This window comes from Pristiophorus japonicus, chromosome 1 (genome assembly GCF_044704955.1).
Source record: "Pristiophorus japonicus isolate sPriJap1 chromosome 1, sPriJap1.hap1, whole genome shotgun sequence".
NCBI lineage: Eukaryota > Metazoa > Chordata > Chondrichthyes > Pristiophoridae > Pristiophorus > Pristiophorus japonicus.
In genome coordinates, this window is record NC_091977.1 from 20,401,196 (window position 1) to 20,418,485 (window position 17,290).

Genomic DNA, 17,290 nt, shown 5'->3' on the forward strand with positions numbered 1-17,290 from the left:
CAGCCCCAGGACATCGCTGCAAGGGTTCTTCAGGGCAGTGTCCTAGGCCCAACCATCTTCAGCTGCTTCATCAATGATCTTCCCTTCATCAGAATGTCAGAATGATTGCACAGTATTCAGTGCCATTTGCAACTCCTCAGATAATGGAGCAGTCCATGCCCGCATGCAGCAAGACCTGGACAACATTCAGGCTTGGGCTGATAAGTGGCAAATAACATTCGCGCCACACAAGTGCCAGGCAATGACTATCTCCAACAAGCGAGAGTCTGACCACTGCTCCGTGATATTCAACGGCATTACCATCATCGAGTCCCCCACCATCAACATCCTGGGGGTCACCATTGACCAGAAACTTAACTGGACCAGCCACATAAATACTGTGGCAACAAGAGCAGGTCAGAGGCTGGGTATTCTGTGGTGAGTGTCTCACCACCTGACTCCCCAAAGCCTTTCCACCATCTACAAGGCACAAGTCAGGATTGTGATGGAATATTCTCCACTTGCCTGGATGAGCGCAGCTCTAACAACACTCAAGAAGCTCAACACCATCCAGGACAAAGCAGCCCACTTGGTTGGCACCCCATCCACCACCCTAAACATTCACTCCCTCCATCACCAATGCACCATGGCTGCAGTGTGTACCATCTACAAGATGCACTGCAGAAACTCACAAGGCTTCTTCGGTAGTACCTCCCAAACCCGCGACCCCTACCACCTAGAAGGACAAGGGCAGCATGCACATGGGAAAACCATCAGCTCCAAGTTCCCCTCCAAGTCACACACCATCCTGACTTGGAAATATATCGCCATTCCTTCATCGTCGCTGGGTCAAAATCCTGGAACTCCCTCCCTAACAGCACTGTGGGAGCACCTTCACCACACGGACTGCAGCGGTTCAAGAAGGCGGCTCACCACCACTTTCTCGAGGGCAATTAGGGATGGCAATAAATGTTGGACTCGCCAGCGATGCCCACATCTCAAGAATAAATGAAAACAAAAATACTTTTGAAGTGTCGTCACTGATGCAATGTGGAAAACGTGGCAGCCAATTTGCGCACAGCAAGCTCCCACAAACAGCATTATGATAATAACCAGATCTTCTGTTTTGGGGATTGGTTGAGGGATAAATATTAGCCAGGACACCAGGGATAAACTCCCCTGGTCTTCTTCAAAAATTGGCATGGGATCATTTACGTTCACCTGAAAAAGCAGACTCAGTTTAGCAATTCATCTGAAAGGTGGCACCTCCAACAGTGCAGCGCTCTCTCAGTACTGCACTGGGAGTGTCAGTCTAGACCTATGTGCTCAAGTCTCTGCATGGGGGTCCTGATGTTCCAGGTCCAGAACTTCATTTTAAAGGGTGGTAGATGCCTGTGCATGTATTATTTTAATGTGGGATGGCCATTGCACACCAGCCACCACACGGGAAGTGTCTGGAGTGGTATGTGAACCCACAACCTCCTGACTCAGTGGCGAGAGTGCTACCCACTCAGCAATGGCTGACACCTTAGTAAAAGTAATAAAAAGTAGTAAAGAGGAAGAAATATTAAAGGTAATGGGAAAAGAGTACAAAAGATTAGAAAGAAAGAAAGACTTGCATTTATATAGCACCTTTCCAAACTTAGGACATCTCAAAGCACTTTACAGCCACTGAAGTATTTTTGAAGTGTAGTCACTGTTATGATATAAGAAACACAGACTGACCACACTCGTCCAGCTCCGTTGGGCAGACCACATCGTACGCATGCCTGACACAAGACTCCCAAAACAAGCGCTCTACTCGGAACTCCTACACGGCAAGCGAGCCCCAGGTGGGCAGAGGAAACGTTTCAGGGACACCCTCAAAGCCTCCTTGATAAAGTGCAACATCCCCACCGACACCTGGGAGTCCCTGGCCCAAGACCCCCCAAAGTGGAGGAAGTGCATCCAGGAGGGCGCTGAGCACCTCGAGTCTCGTCGCCGAGAGCATGCAGAAAACAAGCGCAGACAGCGGAAGGAGCGTGCGGCAAACCTGACTCCCCACCCACCCTTTCCTTCATCCACTGTCTGTCCCACCTGCGACAGAGACTGTAATTCCCATATTGGACTGTACAGTCACCTGAGAACTCACTTTCAGAATGGAAGCAAGTCTTCCTCGATTCAGAGGGACTGCCTATGATGATGATGATGATGATGTAGGAAACGCATATTAATTGGTATGATGAAAGAGTAGAGAGGATGAAAATATGAAAGGGTACGGGGAACAATTCAACTGCAAAGTGGAGCAGTCTCGGGCACAGACACAATGAGACAAACAGCCTCCTCCTGTGCTGAAATTTCACTGATAGGTTCGCCTATTGTGAAGTAAATACCGACCCACCTCAGCCGATTCGGTGCACTGTTTTCTCATTTCAACTGCATTGTGCAGTCAGGTTTCAGTCTGCTTTGTGACGCTGGGCTGGAATTTTCCCTTTTAGTTTCAGCACTGCAGGCATGGGGAGGGCTTTGGACTGCCGGCTGCGATCGAAAAACAAGAACTCGCTTGTGCAACAAGCTCGCCGGCGGCAAATATGATCCTGAAAATATGATATTGAAATGAGGGGCAAGAGCGATAGTTTGCTCTCTCCAGGGAGAGCATGGTGCTGCCGGTATCATGGGCAGTGGTGATGACAAATGGAGACACTTTCTGCTCAATGCAAGGTGGGAGTGGTGCCCGTACCATCCCTGGGTGGGTTAACTCGTGTGTGTGTGTGTGTGTGTGTGTGTGTGTGTGTGTGTGTAAATGAATGAGGCTGTGGCAGGCAGCTCCAATATCCCTTCCATTCAGGTAACCTTTTACACGCAGGAAACCCTTCTCAATGTGAGTGAAACCTTTGCCTGGGAAGGTAAAGGGAGCCTGATTGAGCTGGTGCCTGAGCCTTCAGGAACGCACCATTACCTTTCTCCTACTGTCAGGAATTTCGAGGATCCCCGTGCCAAAAATTTGAATGCAAACAAGCTGCCCATTCGGGACCATCCAGCGCAGATGTGTATCACGTCTCATCGCCGAGAGCATGCAGAAATCAAGTGCAGACAGCGGAAAGAGCATGCGGCAAACCTGTCCCACCCACCCTTTCCCTCAACGACTATCTGTCCCACCTGCGACAGAGTCTGTGACTCGCGTATTGGACTGTTCAGCTACCTAAGGACTCATTTTAAGAGTGGAAGCAAGTCTTCCTCCATTCCGAAGGACTGCCTACGATGATGATGTATCGCCAACCTGTATCAAGCCTTGTTCCTTTATTTCCAGATTTCTATATGTGGCGAGTTTTTCTGACGCAGAAGTTGGGGGGACATCAAATATAGGGGAGCAGGAACACTGGGCAGGGGGGAAGGGCTGAATTTCCTCCAGGATTTGCCTCGCATTAGCGGGAAAAATTGTGGAAAACCCGTAAGATGGCATTAACGTTTTCCTCCCCCAATACCCCCCCGCCCCCCCCAATCCACCGCCTGTCCCGTCTTTTACACCAACCACTTCAGTGGCGGAACCTGGATTTCAAACTTGGATTTGAGACTTGGCTGATTTTGGCAGGAAGAGGACTGAGCTGGGGAACCGGGGAAATGCCCGAAGCTCTGGAAGTCCCTGCCTAAACCTCTCCGCCTCTCTTCCTCTCTCTCTCCTCCTTTAAGATGCTCCTTAAAACCTACCTCTTTGACCAAGCATTTGGTCACCTGTCCTAATGTCTCCTTACGTAGCTCGGTGTCAAATTTTGAGTGTAACGTAGCCAAGTTTGCTGACAATACAAAGATGGGAGGAAGGGCAATGTGTGAGGAGGACATAAAGAGGCTGTAAAAGGACATAGACAGGCTAAGTGAGTGGGCAAGAATTTGGCAGATGGAGTATAATGTTGGAAAGTGTGAGGTCATGCACTTTGGCAGAAAAAAATCAAAGAGCAAGTTATTATTTAAATGCAGAAAGATTGCAAAGTGCTGCAGTACAGCGGGACCTGGGGGTGCTTGTGCATGAAACACAAAAGGATAGTATGCAGGTACAGCAAGTGATCAGGAAGGCCAATGGTATCTTGGCCTTTATTGCAAAGGTGATGGAGTATAAAATCAGGGAAGTCTTGCTACAGCTATATAAGGTATTGGTGAGTCCACACCTGGAATACTGCACGCAGTTTTGGTTTCCATATTTACAAAAAGATATACTTGCTTTGGAGGCAGTTCAGAGAAGGTTCACTAGGTTGATCCCAGGGATGAGGGGGTTGACTTATGAGGAAAGGTTGAGTAGGTTGGGCCTCTACCCGTTGGAATTCAGAAGAATGAGAGGTGATCTTATTGAAACATATAAGATAATGAGGGGGCTCGAAAAGATGGGTGTAGAGAGGATATTTCCGCTGATAGGGGAGACTAGAACTAGAGGGCATGATCTTAGAATAAGGGGCCGCCCATTTAGAACTGAGATGGAGAGAAATTTCTTCTCTCAGAGGGTTGTGAATCTGTGGAATTCGCTACCTCAGAGAGCTGTGGAAGCTGGGACATTAAATAAATTTAAGACCGAAATAGACAGTTTCTTGAGCAATGGGGGGATGAGGGATTATGGGGAGCGGGGAAGTGGAGCTGAGTCTATGATCGGATCAGCCATGATCTTATTGAATGGCGGAGCAGGCTCGAGTGGCCTTATGGCCTACTCCTGTTCATATTTCTTATGTTTTTATGTTCTTATAAAGCTCCTGACTATCCTGACTTGGAAATATATCGCTGTTCCTTCATCGTCGCTGGGTCAAAATCCTGGAACTCCCTCCCTAACAGCACTGTGGGAGTACCTTCACCACACGGACTGCAGCTGTTCAAGAAGGCGGCTCACCACCACCTTCTCAAGGGCAATTAGGGACAGGCAATAAATGCTGGCCTTGCCGGCGACACCCACACCCCGTGATGAATAAAAAAAAAATCAGCGTGTGCTGCCGGTCCCAATGGAATTTATCCGGCCAGAACACTTGCACTTTACAAGCACAGATAGCTGGTAAGATTGCTCAGCTCACTTTAAAGGCGCTATATAAATACAACAGGCTTACAGCTGTCTGGCCCTGTAATAATTTTGTATGTTTCAATGAGATCACCTCTCATTGTTCCAAACTCTAGAGAATATCAGCCTAGTCTCCTCAATCTCTCCTCATAGGACAATCCCCCCCATCCCAGGAATCAGTCTGGTGAACCTTTGTTGCACTCCTTCTATGGCAAGTATATCCTTCCTTAGGTAAGGAGACCAAAACTGTGCACAATACTCCAGGTGTGGTCTCACCAAGGTCCTATATAATTGCAGTAAGACGTCTTTACTCTTACATTCAAATCCTCTTGTAATAAAGGCCAACATACCATCCGCCATTAAATTCGGTGCATATGATCTGCAGGAAACCTGGAAAGAAATAGAGGATACGGGCAAAGCGTAGGGAGGATGCAAAATATCAAAGGATACCAGAGCCAGTGAAGGTTCAGGGAGTCATCGTGCATTTGTCAAATGCTGAGTAAAATCCCCACTACACTGTCCCAAGAATGGTCTCGTGCTCTTTCCAATCTGTGCCTCAGTTCTTGGGCTTAGGTAAGTGAGAAAGTTTATTTTCTTGTTCATTCGCTGGATATGGGCATCACAAATATTGCCCGTCCTCGGGATGCAATGAACAGGTGATTGTAGTCCATTTGGGTAGCAGTTTTGATACTTACGACAGAGAGTGTCACGGGTGGCAGCAGTGTGAAGGTTTCCATTCTCATACTGCCCCTGACCAGGGACAAAAATTGCCTCGACGTGTTAAATGTTGGGCAGTTTTTTGTTCTGAATCAACGTCATCCAGGAAATGGGTTGGGATCCTAACAGAGAGAGAGAGAGAGAAAGAGAGAGAGTGAGAGAAGGTGTACCATGTAATGTCAGCCCATCAGCTTGGGTTGGGTTCCAGCACAAGTTTTGGGGCCGAGAAGAGAGAGTGCTAACTCACTACACCACCCAGTTCCCTCTCCCATAGTCACTTCAGTGACCCAGGTCCTGAAATTTTGGAACAGTATTTTCTCCAATCGGTGTTGGGTGTCTGGGGCCGCAGGGAGACACATCACCTTAAAGGGTCTCTAAACCAAACCACCGAGAAATCCATGCAAGTGGTTTCCCGTTGCCTGGTATGGAATACAGTAGTGTAGTGGTTATATTACTGAACCAGTAATCCAGAGAATGTCGGCTCCAGTTTGACAATGGCAGTTTGAGAATTTAAATCCAGTTTTTTGAAAAAATCTGGATTTTTCTTTTGTAAAAATCGACATCGGTAAAAGTGACGATGAAGCTGTCGGATTGTCGTAAAAAAAAGCAACTGATTGACTAATGTCCTTTAGGGAAGGAAACCCGCATTCCTTACCCGGTCTGACCTATATGTGACTCCAGTCTCACAGCGATGTGGTTGGATCTTCACTGCCCTCTGAAATGGCCTAGTAAGTATCAAAACTGCTTCCCAAATGGGCTACAATCACCTGTTCTTTGCATCACGGGGATGGGCAATAGATGTGATGCCCATATCCAGCGAACGAACAAGAAAATAAACTTTCCCACTTACGTAAGCTCAAGAACTAAGGCACAGATTGGAAAGAGCAAGAGACCATCCAGGACGAAACAGCCCGTTTGACTGGCACCCCATCCACCACCTTAAACATTCACTCCCTCCACCACCAGCGCACCGTGGCTGCAGTGTGTACCATCTATAGGATGCACTGCAGCAACTCACCAAGGCTTCTTCGGCAGCACCTCCCAAACCCACGACCTCTGCCACCTAAAAGGCAAGGGCAGCAGGTGCAGAGGAACACCACCACCTCCACGTTCCCCTCCAAGACACACACCATCCTGACTTGGAAGTATATCGCCGTCCCTTCATCGTCGCTGGGTCAAAGTCCTGGAACTCCCTCCCTAACAGCACTGTGGGAGCACCTTCACCACATGACATCGCTTCTCGGCCTTTTGGCTAAGATCAAGTGTAGTACCGTTTCTGACCAGCCACCATGACCTCATGGTGGATCCTCCCTGGTCAGGAAGGTATATGCTTGCATTTTTGTAAACAGGAGGTGGGTGGGGAGGGTTGACCCATCCACCTCCACGGAGGTGTGTGGGGGACCTGACCCATCCACCTCCATGGCACGAACCTGGTATTGCAGTACTTCCAGGAACGGTGCAGTGGCTCTAGGCCTTTTGGCTAAGAGCATTGGCGCAGAGTGATCCTTGACAGGTGCAAGGTGACCTCTGGCGTTTGTGATTTGACAAAGAATTGGAAACGATTGGCTACGAATTTATAATAAAAAATAAATAAATAAATAAAAAAATAAAAAACATGATTGTAGTGGGTGAAGAAGGTGGCTCACCACCACCTTCTCGAGGGCAATTAGGGATGGGCAATAAATGCCGGCCTTGCCAGCGACACCCACATTCCAGGAACAAATAAAAAATAACAAGTGTGTGCTGCGGTCCCGATGGAATTTACCTGGCCAGGACCTTGCACTTTACAAGCACAGACAACTGGTAGGATTTCCCTGCTCCTACCTGTTAGGGCATTGGTTTGTGGCGTGTGCACAGTGCCATCAATAACCCAGGCAGGCTGGTTAAATATCAAAGGCATTCCAGTGTCAGGTTGCCAAGTTGTGACAAAAATAAAGTCGATTTATTGTTGTTTGGTTATTTATTGGACTCTTTATTGTTGACCACAAATCACTCAGGATTACAGTTAGGTATTGTGAGGGCATTGTGCAAACGGGATAGAACTTACGGCACAGCCTGGCTAATATTTGGCCCTCAGGCGATCTCGAAGTCCTTGGATTGCAATGTTTGATGTGAACCAAACACTTCTGACTCCATCTCGGACTCAGCTCATCTGCTGCTGAAACTCTCAACTGTGCCTTTGTCATCGCCAGGATTAACTATTCCGATGCTCTCCTGGCTGGCCTCCCATTTTCAGGATATTAAGGGAAACCTTTAGGATAGCTAAAGGGAGACTATCTCTACTGGTTGGGGAGTCTAGGACTAGGGGGCTTTGGGCTGGGTTTTCGGTTTTGCCGTTTTCGGGACGGGAAAGTAACCAGCCAGGAATAGGTTGCGCTCCCGCAAGAAATTTTTGCCATCTGGGCCCTGCGCCAAGCGCGCGAAGGGAGGCGTTGTACGACATTCACGGCACAAAAATGGGAACCTCGCCAAGTAAAGTGCGGGGCCGCGAGCGCTTCAAGAGAGGCCTTGGAAGGGGGAAAAAAAACTAAAACAAAAGTCACAAGAACATTCCAAAACCATTGCCCACGCCACCGCAACACAAATCGCTAACAAAAATTCAAAGAACAAACACTCGCACTTACCTTTTCTGCACTTTACCTATGTCACTGCCGCCGGCATGGCTGGATCGCTGTGTTTGACCTGGTGGTTACTGCGGAGCGCGCTTCTGGCCATGCAGGTCGGGTTCGAGTCAAAGCTCGCACCGGTGTCACAACCAAAGGTGTTGCGCACCAGGCACAGCTCTTCCCGGTGCTGCTCGTCGCTGCCGCAAAAGCCGCCCCGAAGCTCCCGACAGGACGCAGAAGACCTCGCCGCCCTATTTCTCGCTGCTCTGGGGCGAAACCTGGAATGCAAAGGGCCCAAAAAGTCTAAAAGTTAGAGCCAGGCCTTTCAAGGAGTGAAGTTAGGAGCAACTTCTACACACAAAGGGTGATAGAAGTTTGGAACTCTCTTCCGCAAACGGCAATTGATGCTCGATATAAGAACATAAGAAATAGGAGCAGGAGTCGGCCATACGGCCCCTCGAGCCTGCTCCGCCATTCAATAAGATCACGGCTGATCTGATCATGGACTCAGCTCCACTTCCCCGCCCGCTCCCCATAACCCTTTACTCCCTTATCGCTCAAAAATCTGTCTATCTCCACCTTAAATATATTCAATGACCCAGCCTCCACAGCTCTCTGGGGCAGAGAATTCCACAGATTCACGACCCTCTAAGAGCAAAAATTCCTCCTCGTTTCCATTTTAAATGTGCGACCCTTATTCTGAAACTGTACCTCTGGTTCTGGAATCCCCCACGAGGGGAAACATCCTCTAAGCAACTACCCTGTCAAGCCCCTCAGAATCAATAAGATCACTTCTCATTCTTCTAAACTCCAAGGAGTATAGGCCCAACCTGCTCAACCTTTCCTCATAAGACAATCCCTTCATATCAGGAATCAACCTAGTGAACCTTCTCTGAACTGCCTCCAATGCAAATATATCCCTCCTTAAATAAGGAGACCAAAAATGTACGCAGTACTCCAGGTGTGGTCTCACCAATACCCTGTACAGTTGTAGCAGGACTTCTCTGCTTTTATACTCAACTGTATATCAATTGTTAATTTTAAATCGGAGTTTGATAGATTGCTGCTAAGCAAAGGTATTAAGAGATATGGGGCAAAGGTGGGTATATGGAGTTAGGTCACACATCAGCCATGATCTCATTGAAAGGCAGAGCAGGCTCGAGGGGCTGAGTGGCCTACACATGTTCCAATGTTCCTATTCCCCGCCATTCGTAAACTTCAGCTCATCCAAAACTCTGCTGCCCATATCCATTCCGAGTCATTTTTGATCGGTAAGGGTTTCCAACAATATCGAGCTCAGGTGGTGAAATAGTTAAATAAAGCTGTGATCTGATTGAATGGTGGAGCAGGCCCGAGAGTTCCTTGGTTCCTATCAAGTCCATTCACCCATCACCTCTGTCCTCACTGGCCTGCGCTGGTTCCGGGTCCCCCAATACTCATGTTAAAATCGCAGTGACTATTTGTCCTAACTCGCGCTTCTGCGCATGCGTCGGAAACAGCCCCAAACACCATGTTGCCTGTTGAGCGGCCGGCCACTGAGCCCTAAGCCGGGTGGGGGCGGGGGGAACGGCGGGCGACCGGAGGTGGTGGGGGGGAAGAGAGAGAAAGCCTGATTTGGGGTGGGGGAAGAGAGCCTGTTTGTGGTGGTTGGAGAGAGAGAGCCTGAGAGCCTGTTTGGGACGGGGGGAGAGAGAGAGCCTGTTTGCGGTGGGGGGGAGAGAGAGCCTGTTTGTGGGGGGTGGGGAGAGAGAGCCTGTTTGGGGAGGGAGAGAGAGAGCCTTTTTGGGGTGGGGGTGGAGAGAGAGAGTCTGTGTGTGGGGGGGAGGGTATAGAGAGAGAGCCTATTTGTGGGGGGGGAGGGAGAGAGAGAGCCTGTTTGGGGAGGGAGAGAGAGAGCCTATTTGTGGCGGGGGGAGGGAGAGAGAGAGCCTGTTTGGGGAGGGGGTGAGAGCCTGTTTGTGGGGAGGGGGGGGAGAGAGAGCCTGTTTGTGGAGGGAGAGAGAGAGAGAGAGAGCCTGTTTCTAGGGGGGGGGGAGAGAGAGCCTGTTTGTCGGGGGGGAGGGAGAGAGAGCCTGTTTGTGGAGGGGGGGGGGGGAGAGAGAGCCTGTTTGTGGGGGGGGGGGGAGAGAGAGAGCCTGTTTGTCGGGGGGGGAGGGAGAGAGAGCCTGTTTGTGGGGGGGAGGGGGGAGAGCCTGTTTGTTGTGGGGGAGGGGAGGGAGAGAGAGCCTGTTTGTGTCGGGGAAGAAGAGAGCCTGTTTGCGCTGGAGGGGGGGGGTTAGCGAGAGCCTTTTTGTGGGGCGGGGGGGTGGGGAGAGAGCCTGTTTGGAGGGGAGGGGAGAGAGAGCCTGTTTGTGGGGGGGGAGAGAGAACCTGTTTCGGGTGGGGGGGAGAGAAAGAGCCTGTTTTGGGGGGGGGGCGAGGAGAGAGAGTATGTTTCCGCAGGGCGGGGGGAGAGAGAGAGCCTGTTTGGGGACGGTGGGGTGGGGAGAGCGCCTGTTTTGGAATGGTGGGGGAGAGAGCCTGTTTGGCGGGTGTGGGGGGGGGGAAGAGAGAGAGCCTGTTTGGGGAGGGGGGTAGAGAGAGAGCCTTTTTGGGGAGTGGGGGTCGCGAGAGCCTTGGGGGTGGAGGGGGGGAGAGAGCCTGTCGGGGGGGAGGGAGAGAGCCTGGTTTGGGGGGCCGGGCGGCGTGAGAGCCTGGTTGAGGGAGGAAGAGAGAGAGCTTGGTTTGGGGGGTAGGGCGGAGAGAGAGCCTGGTTTGGGGGGGGGGGGCAGGGGAGGAAGAGAGCCTGGTTGGGGGGGGGAGAGAGACCCTGGTTAGGGGGGGCGGGGGAGAAGAGAGCCTGTTTGGAGGGCGCGGGGGGTAAAGGGAGCCTGGTTGGGGTGGGGGGGGGGAAGAGAGAGACAGGTGGAGGGGGCTTGGGGAGAGAGGGAATTCAGGAAAGACAAATAACTTTCTGCCGATCCCCTTTACACCCACACCCGACATCGTTGGAGTAGATGAAATCTAGAATTCACGATACTGACACTTCATACCCAATAAACCTGTTAACAATCCGCACACAATACCCCATCTATGGCCGAGGTAAGGTCATGCACTTGTGCTGGGGTAAGGAGGGACTTCGGCTGCGGGAGGGATGTGTCCTCTCTGACTTCTGAAGCCCAAATGGATCATGTTATAATGTGCAAAAGTTGGGCTGGGCGGTTCCCGTTACACATTCCAGAGAAACCTCAGGGTGTGGCTTATCCTCCAAGGGGACCTATCAGCAATATGTCATGTGACAGTGGAGAGCTAATCAGAGAAACAGCTGCAATTCAGTTAGTACAAATAAACGCATCATTTAAAAGTCACATCCTCATGTTCAAATCCCTTCATGGCCATGCTCCTCCCTGTATCTCGAGCCAGCCCTAAATTCCCACCTGAACTCTCTATCCCTCCAGCCCTGACCTCGTGCACCCCTTCCCTCCTCCCTTTACCCCACCAGTAGAAGCTGTGCCTTCATCTACATAAGCCCCAGGCACTGGAACAACAACTTGCATTTATATAGCGCCTGTAACGTCAGAAAATGCCCCACGGCGCTTCACAGGAGCGTTGTCAAACAAGATACTTGACACTGAGCCAAAGAAATGGATATTAGGACAGGTGCCTGAGCATTTGATCAAAGAAGTAGGTGTTAAGGGCCGTCTTAAAAGGAGGAGGAGAGAGGCAGAGAGGTTTAGGGAGCGATGTCCAGAACTTAGGACCTAGGCAGCTGAAGGCACAGCCACCAATGGCAAATTATGAATGCACAGGAGGCCAAAATTGGAGGAGCGCAGAGATCTCGGAGGCTTGTAGAGCTGGGGGAGGTTACAGGGATTGGATAACTCCCTAGTGGCTCAGCTGGGTAAGATGGACAGTAGCTGAGCCATACGGACCAGTAAGGTTCCTGATCTGAATGGCAGTAGGAGGGCTACGTTATGCTTGAGTGTCCCTGAGGTTTGGAGGTTGTGTCGGGGCGCGGCGAGGGGGTGGGTGGTAAGAGGCCAGAGTTCCCACCCTTCCCTAATTGCCTCCAGCAATCCCTGCTAGAAATGGCCGTGTGTGAGAGTGAGGACTGGAGCGGGCACAGTAGTAATGCACGCTGCAGTTGAATAGCTCACCATCTTGGTTCGCACGTGAAGAATGCCACACATAGGTGGGACTCCAGAGGATACGGATCCCCAGTGGGAAGTCCCGTAAAGGAACTTGACAAAATAATTGAACAGGTTATTGAACCGACAACTGTAACCCATTCAGAGCAGGGACGTTCCCCCCGGTGCCCTAGCCAATATTTATCCCTCAACTAACAACACTAAAGAACAGATGGTCTGGTCATTATCATAGTGCTGATTGTGGGAGCTTGCTGTGTGCAAATTGGCTGCTGCATTTCCTACATTACAACAGTGACTGCACTTCAAAAGTAACTTCATTGGACACAAAGCACTTTGGGACACGCTGAGGTTGTGAAATGTGCTATACAAATGCAGATTCTTTAGTTACTTGTTAACCTCAGTAATCACACTTCCAAAAACCATACTGTATCATACTGTACTGAACACAATCGCTTGCATATTTTTTTTTAAAGCTTTGGAAAGTACTGAGGTCATAAAAGGCATTATATAACAGCAAATTCTTTCTTTCTTACCGGAAAGGTAGTGGGGGTGAGATTTCTATTAAACCCCCTCCTAGATTCTGTGGTGAGTATCACACCTCCTGATTTCCCCAAAGAATTTCCACTACCTACAAGTCTGGAGTGTGATGGAATACTCTCCACTTGCCTGGATGAGTGCAGGTCCAATGACACTCAAGAAGCTCGACACCATCCAGGACAAAGCAGCCCGCCTGATTGGCACCCCATCCACCACCTTCAATATTCACTCCCTCCACCACCGGCGCACCGTAGGGATGGGCAATAAATGCTGGCCTTGCCAGCGACATCCGCGTACCGTGAACAAATAAAAAAATAATTGCGGGGTGGGCGGCCATTTTATTCAATTGTGTTGTCATCCCCCAGGTCTGTGGAGTCGCAACAAGAACAACAACAACCGTGTGTATATATATATAGCACCTTTAACATAGTAAAACGTCCCAATGCACTTCACAGGAGTAATTATGAGAAAAAAAATTTGACACCGAGCCACGTAAGGGGAAATTAGGGCAGGTGAACAAAAGCTTGGTCAAAGAGGTAGGTTTTAAGGAGTGTTTTGGAGGAGCAAAATGAGTAGAGAGGTTGAGGCAGGGAGTTCCTGAGCTTGGGGCCAAGGCAACCGATGGTTGAGCGATTATAATCAGGGATGCTGCAGATGTCAGAATTAGAGGAGCGCAGATATCTCGGGAGGTTGAGGGGCTGGAGAAGATTATAGAGATAAGGACATAAAAACATCAGAAATAGGAGCAGGAGTAGGCCATACGGCACCTCGAGCCTGCTCCGCCATTTTATACAATCTTGGCTGATCTGATCATGGACTCAGATCCACTTCCCCACCCGCTCCCCATAACCCCTTATTCCCTTATCGGTTAAGAAACTGTCTATCTCTGTCTTAAATTTATTCAATGTCCCAGCTTCCACAGCTCTCTGAGGCAGTAAATTCCACAGATTTACAACCCTCTGAGAAAATAAATTTCTCCTCATCTGTTTTAAATGGGCGGCCCCTTATTCTAAGATTATGCCCCCTGGTTCTAGTCTCCCCTGTCATGTATTCAACTATCATTGTAACCCATGTATAAGCTGACCTAAGTTGTTCACCTTGAGAACACTGACCACAGGGGGAGAACTTGTGGGAGACACTCCTGACCTGGACTGTCCGGTATAAAAGGGGAAGCTCCACCCACCGTCTGCCTCTTGAGGTCTTGGTAATAAAGGTAACTGGTCACAGGGTGATCTTCTCTCAAGTATGGGCCTCGTGTGCATTTATACTGCATAGTAAGGACATATTATTCCCCATCAGTGGAAACATCCTCTCTGCATCCACCTTGTCAAGCCCCCTCATAATCTTATACATTTCGATAAGATCACCTCACACTCTTCTGAATTCCAAAGGCCGAACCTACTCAGCCTTTCCTCATAACTCAACCCCTTCATCCCTGGAATCAACCGAGTGAACCTTCTCTGAACTGCCTCCAAAGCAAGTATATCCTTTCGTAAATATGGAAACCAAAACTGCACGCAGTATTCCAGGTGTGGCCTCACCAATATCCTGTACAACTGTAGCAAGACTTCCCTGCTTTTATATTCCATCCCTTTTGCAATAAAGGCCAAGATTCCATTGGCCTTCCTGATCACTTGCTGTACCTGCATACTATTCTTTTGTGTTTCATGCACAAGTACCCCCAGGTCCCGCTGTACTGCAGCACGTTACAATCTTTCTCCATTTAAATAATAACTTGCTCTTAGATTTTTTTTTCTGCCAAAGTGCATGACCTCACACTTTCCGACATTATACTCCATCAGCCAATTTTTTGCCCACTCACTTAGCCTGTCTATGTCCTTTTGCAGATTTTTTGTGTCCTCCTCACACATTGCTTTTCCTCCCATCTTTGTATCATCAGCAAACTTGGCTACATTACACTCAGTCTCTTCTTCCAAGTCGTTACTATAGATTGTAAATAGTTGGGGTCCCAGCACTGATCCTTGCGGCACCCCACTGGTTACTGATTGCCAACCCGAGAATGAACCATTTATCCCGACTCTTTGTTTTCTGTTCGTTAGTCAATCCTCTATCCATGCTAATATATTACCCCCAACCCCATGAACTTTTATCTTGTGCAGTAACCTTTTATGTGGCACCTTGTCAAATGCCTTCTGGAAGTCCAAATACACCACATCCACTGGTTCCCCTTTATCCACCCTGTTCGTTACATCCTCAAAGAATTCCAGAAAATTTGTCAAACGTGACTAACCCTTCATAAATCGTAGGGGCGAGGCCATGGAGGGATTTAAAAACAAGGATGAGAATTTTGAAATCGAGGCATTGCTTAACCGGAAGCCAATGTAGGTCAGCGAGCACAGGGGTGATGGGGTGAGCGGGACTTGGTGCGAGTTAGGACACGGGCAGCAGAGGTTTTGGACGTCGGGTAGAATGTGGGAGGCCAGCCAGGAGTTCGCTGGAATAGTCAAATCTAGAGGTAACAAAAAGCCTGGCCGAGGGCTTCAGCAGCGGATGAGCTGAGGCAAGGGAGGAGACGGGCGATGCTATGGAGGTGGAAATAGGTGGTCTTAGTTATGCCGTGGATATGTGGTTGAAAAGCTCGTTTCAGAGTCAAATATGACACCAAGGTTGCGAACAGTGTGGTTCAGCCTCAGACAGAAGTTGGGGAGAGGAATGGAGTCAGTGGCTAGGGAACGGAGTTTGTGCCTGGGACCGTCAACAATGGCTTCGGTCTTCCCAATGTCCAACAGAACCGCCCGCCTCTGTGAGCTCAACGAGAGAGGGTGCGGGCAGCCTGGGAGCACCTATAGCTGTTTCAGAGCCTTTTTAATAGGCCCCGAATGGAACCCACCATGGGCCTAATGGGGGTGAGCAAGGATAGCCTGGGAATATTGAACCTCCCTCCTAGACACCCCCACCCACACAACTGCCCCCCCCCCCCCCCGCCTCCCCTCCGCGCGCCCAACCCACCTCCATCAACTGCTGCTGAAAATTTAGGGGGTGCCCTCTCACACCCCAGGAACCTCTGACCCTCCATCTCTACATCATAGACAGGAGACAGTCACGGGGGAATCCCGTAGATACGTATAGAATATCAAACGGCCTGGGGCGAGTTCAGTACTTGAGTTTTATTCATTAAAAAGCATCGTGAAATGGTGACACCTGGTCTCTGGGCTAATGGGCCGGGTTTGTTTGCGCTGGAAACTGGCTCTTGTTTTTCAGACTTTGTGCATTCAGCAGAGGTCAGGAGTCTGCAGAATTCAAGATTTACTTAGAGATCTGATGTTGACACAAAACACCACGTTACATGTAAATAACTGGGAGTAATGGCTTTTCCTGTTCAGCGGCTAGATATGATTCAAGTCAATCGGGAGCGTGGTTCAGATAAACAGGAGCCAGAGTACCACATGTAAACTGTGGTGACTTGCATTATCAAAGAACTGCTAAGTGCTGTGTGTGTGTGTGTCTGTGTGGGTGTGTGTGTGTCTGTGTCTATGTGTGTGTGTTGTGTGTCTGTGTGTGTGTGTGTGTGTCTGTGTGTGTGTGTGTGTCTGTGTCTATGTGTGTGTCTATGTGTGTGCGTGTCTGTGTGTGTGTGTGTGTCTATATGTGCGTGTCTGTGTATGTGTGTGTGTGTGTGTGTGTGTGTGTGTGTTTGTGTCTGTGTGTGTGTGATCGGCTTGATCAGCTCCGCTGGGCAGGCCACATTGTTCGTATGCCAAACACGAGACTCCCAAAGCAAGCGCTCAACTCAGAACTCCTTTACGGCAAACAAGTCAAAACGGAAACGTTACAAGGACATCCTCAAAATCTCCCTGATAAAGTGCAACATCCCCACTGACACCTGGTAGTCCCTGGCCAAAGACCGTCCTAAGTCGAGGAAGTGCATCCGGGAGGGCGCTGAGCACCTCGAGTCTCATTGCTGAGAGCATGCAGAAATCAAGTGCAGGCAGCGGAAAGAGAGTGCGGCAAACCAGTCCCACCCACACTTTCCTTCAACCACTGTCTGCCCCACCTGTAACAGGGACTGTGATTCTCGTATTGAACTGTTCAGCCACCTGAGGACTCATGTTAAGAGTGGAAGCAAATCTTCCTCGATTCCGAGGGACTGCCTATGATGATGATGATGTCTGTGTGCCTTTGTGCATCTGTCTGTGCTTTTATGTATGTGTGCATGTAAGTGTCTTTCTGTCTGTGTGTTTGTGACTGTGCATGTGTGTGTGTGTGTGTGTGCCTGTGTGTGTCCATATGTATGTGTCTATGTATGCGTTTATCTATTTGTCTGTGCGTATCTATGTGTGTGTGTGTGTCTG

The 17,290-nt window shown here is 49.5% G+C and overlaps 1 protein-coding gene and 1 pseudogene across 4 annotated transcripts in view; both read left to right on the forward strand.

Annotated features, from left to right (window-relative positions):
- palld (palladin, cytoskeletal associated protein) overlaps nt 1-17,290 on the forward strand; it is a 508,296-nt gene that overhangs the window by 149,639 nt on the left and 341,367 nt on the right. The window lies entirely within an intron of this gene.
- On the forward strand, nt 6,940-7,174 carry LOC139278856 (U2 spliceosomal RNA; annotated as a pseudogene).